The sequence below is a fragment of the Rhagoletis pomonella genome, unplaced genomic scaffold, assembly GCF_013731165.1.
Source record: "Rhagoletis pomonella isolate Grant_MI unplaced genomic scaffold, Rhpom_1.0 Rhpom_scaffold_02803, whole genome shotgun sequence".
In the NCBI taxonomy this organism is placed as follows: domain Eukaryota; kingdom Metazoa; phylum Arthropoda; class Insecta; order Diptera; family Tephritidae; genus Rhagoletis; species Rhagoletis pomonella.
This window is the reverse complement of record NW_023461356.1, coordinates 22,190-26,651: the sequence shown is the minus strand read 5'-3', so window position 1 is coordinate 26,651 and position 4,462 is coordinate 22,190.

Below are 4,462 nucleotides of genomic sequence, written 5' to 3'. Positions count from 1 at the left end.
CCTGAATGGCACGCCAGTGCTTTGCACACTCAGTCATTGCGACTATTGAAGCAGTGTGAGCAAAATGATATATGTATAAGTGCTTTCTGTCAAAGGGGATTTTCACCATAAAGGTGACTTCTTTTATAAGACTTTCGTGCCAGAATAAAAAAACTCTCTTAAACTATATTGCCTAGATACTATCATTTGGTTGTCTTTTTTTATCGAAGTGTAGCTTTTTGTTCATCTCAATTGGAAGAAAAAATCTCCTAAACCTCTCCAGGCGGTTTATTTCTATATGCAAGTCTTTACGGAGATCAGCCAAATGTTTGCTGGTTATACTTACCTACCCTCATATAGCTACTTCCTGGATTGGAAGCGAAACTCCGCACAAATCTGTCAGCGACAACCTAACGAGTGCTTTGGTTTGCTCGTAGATTTTCTAACACTTCTTTTGGCTTGCCATTCTTTGCTGGTAAATGTTGTTGTGGTTTTTGTTGTTCTTTAACTACTACTTATATTTTCTATTTCCTGCTTCCGGTCTTCGTGTGAGCTCTGGTTGGCCTGGTTACTCATTTTTGATTAATCCCCAGACGCATATTTACACTGACACGCACAATGACATGGACTGGCGGGCAAAATCTAACATGCATACATACATGTATATAAATTTATATACATATGTATATGTGCCTTAGTAAGGATATAATCGTATAACTACCCTGCAACAAATGCGACTAATCCGGGATGACTCCGGAAGCAATCGCAAAGGAACATGCGACTAATCCCACTTTTGATCTCTTTATATGGAATGAACTGATCGCTTTTGTTCGAGCATGTCTTATGAAGAGACTAATTGTTCACCTTTATACCCGAAAGGGTATAAAAAACGACTAGTCACTTTTAAAAAATGAAAATAAAAATTTTCGCCAGCTGAGATTCGAACCGGGTTGCTCAGTTTTGTTAGGTGAATACTCTCTCTGCGAGCCAATGCCGCACATGAAATTTCATTGACTAAGTGCGTGCATATCAATGAATCGTTAACAGTACCCGTTAGAGATGAGTCGGGAACTAATTGATCTCCAATTATACCCGTATGAGACTATTTGCGACTAATTGATGCCCAACTGTACCCAAGTGCGACTAATCTCGGAATACTCTCTTTAGAGATTAGTCGCCCAATTTTTGCAGGGTGTGTGTATGAATATATATGAACATAGAGTATTAGTGAGCTTAGATGCAGATAATTTTAAGATGACATAAGACACATTTATGTTTAATATGACTCAAACAAATTTTCACAATGACATTATTTTTTCCAAGTTAAACTTTGGTTTTGTTTTTTTTCTTAAAACTATTGCCAATGCTTTTACCAGAACCATCAGAATTTCAGACTCCATAAAAAATTTAGGAAAATTTAACATATTTTCATCAAAATTTCTAGCTTAATTTGAATTTTGGAATTTTTTTGTGACGGCTATTGCATTTGTTGTTTTTTTTTTACATAACAAGTGCAACTTACAAAAACTGGCATTGATTTTTTGAAATTTAGTTGTGAATGGTCTCGAGCATTTTTTTTTTATTTCATGAGAAAAAACAGGAATAAATAGACATTAAAAGCCAACGCGCTACTTTAACCGCTTAAAACTTGCACTTCATTAGAAGCATAACCAAAAATTGTGAAAGGTTCAGATTAAAAAGCTAGAAAGTTTTATGGAATTTCGTAAAATTTTCTAAATTTTGTGTAAAGTTTGAAACCTTTATTTATACGCTTTTTGTTTAAGCTTGGGAAATATTTTTGTTGGAAAATTACAAAAAAAAATTTATCTTGAAGTACTTCGTAACTATTTAAAATAAATTATCACGTGAACACTTTCACTTAAGTCACTGTAAGTATGTTGTAAATATTTTTTTAAGTACGTTGTACATACATGTGTATATGTTGAGAAAGCGGGGCGCTTTTCGCTAAGGATAATTTGATGTTTAGATTTATTGCATGCATACCACGCATGCATACCAACATACATACATACATATGTGCATACACCCAAGCATACTACTCAAATCACATGTGCTTGTAATAAGCATTTATAGCTGCCGGGGTAAAGTGAATTAGTGTCGCGGTTCTTATCCAGTGGGGACACATGTGTACAAACATAATTTGCTGTTCTTAGTTGAGTTAGATTTTCAATGAAGCACTTACGTGTGTGTTTTATTTCATAAAGATTAGAGCTAAGATTGACTAACCGAATAATCCGAATATTCGAATATGAATAAAAAATACGAATATTCTATATATGCGCACACCCGGATATATGAATGTAAAAATTAACAATAAACTAACAATTGTTAGTTGGAAATTATGCAATTTGACAAACTCCAAATTGAGTTTAGGCACATTGTTTCTTAGGTAAATTTGCTATGCTGTACGCGGATAGTAAAAAAGAATTACCTGCCCTAATGTGTAGGTATATTACCGTTAAAAATAAAAAAGAGTTATGCCTTCTGTGCTATATGCGTATAGTCGAAAAAATCGTCCATACAAATTGCCCCGCCCTAATATACATATAGATATTTATATTTCAATATATTTTTCCGTATGAATTGAGTTTATTTTCTTTTTGTGTTGTGAAAATAACCACTACTTTATCTTTTTATTACAGGTAAGCTGAAATACTTCTCAGGAATCCTTTGAATTTGAAATGACAATCTTGGTAAGCAAAATACGAATTGAAAATTTATTTTATGAAAAAAATCGGCATTGTGCACTTGGCGTGCTTGCGTTCTTCCAGTGCGTTAAAGTTGCGATCCGAAGTAAATATAAGGCATTCCTCGTCTAATCGCATACCTTTTGGATTTTGCATCTCCAATTGTTTGCATAATTTTCTATGTCATAATACCAACTGAGAGAGGCCTCCCTGATGTTAATTTAATTTTTTTTGTCCAGCGGTTTTTGAGATATCGATTTTTGAAAAAAAAACTTTGGGTTTCTAAATGCCCATAATATTGCGTAAAATGGGCGCATTATGACCATTTGGTTGTAAACTTTTTCCAACCAATTTTGGAATTTAAAATCGGAAAAATTTACAAACCGTATTTCTATAAAATTTTCACATTTTTTCAGTATATAATGTTGACTTCCAAAAAAGAGCACTTATCGGCAATTAAGAAAATTTTTTCTAAAACATTTTCACTCATTGCACAACTTTTATGCCAAATCCGATAATGAAATAACGAAGGGATCTATTTTTCGAGTTTTTAAATTATAAAAAAAACTAAGTAAATTTGTCCTACTCAACGGGGAAGGAGTAGTGGCTCTCCACAGCGTTTAGGAAGAGAATTTCCTCTTCTAAATAAAATGTGGTTTTATCTTTTTTATTACCGCATTTGATTTGACGTATCAGAGTTCTTGGTGTTGAATTAGACAAAGTTTTTTAGTTATGCGCTAGTTTAAAAATTCGAAAAAAATATCCCATTGTTATGCAATTATCGGAGAAGGCTAAGAAGTTGATGATTGAGTGACATTAAAAAATAAATAAATTAATAAAATCTATCAGTACTTGTTTTTTGGAAATCAACATTTTATACTGAAAATTTTAAAATTTTATAGAAAAGCGGTCCTGAAATTTTTTCGATTTCGTTTTGCAGAAGTTTTTTAAAATGTAAACTTTTAAAATAAGATCCTATTCTGCACATTTTTCGCAAAGTTATGGGCATTTCCAAATACTCGTATCCCAAAAAAAACTTGAAAAAATTAAATCAGGGAGGCCTCCCTCAATTAGTACTATAGCGTGCAAATTATCTATAGAATCGGAGATACGAAAGCCAAGTAGTGTCCAATTTGGCGTGAAATGCCCCATACGAATACATATACATGTATATGTAGCAATACATAATCATTTTTCATTAAAGAAATATCCTACGTGAATTTACTCAAAATTTAATTCCAAATGAAATCTCCCCTAATTTCTTCACTCGCACCACCTACATACTTTTATTTGTTTACCCCCAAAAATTTCACATACGCATACTATGTGTGAGACTGTTTTGGCATTTCTCCTGCTGACAATATGCGACAGCCGCAATGCTAAAGTGAGTAATGGTAGAAGGCATAACGAGTGATTGATGAGCATTTATTATTAAATACTGTGTTGAAAGGAGGCGGCAGGCTGACGGAAAGAGGACACAAACAAGCCGCGATACGCGCAAAACAAAGTGACAGAAATGCTGAAACAATAGACTTGCTGCCACAACAATGGTGAAGGAAGTGGGTAAATGTGTGTGTATGTTGGAAAATTTAACCATGGAAGTTGGATTCTTGTGTTTTTATTTATATGATAAGTATGGAAAAAAATCCACATTTAAATTCAAATATGTTTTAATTGTGTTAAAATAAAATAAAATAAATTAAATTAAATTGCATAAAATTAAATTGCATAAAATAAAATAAAATAAAACAAAATAAAATAAAATAAAATAAAAT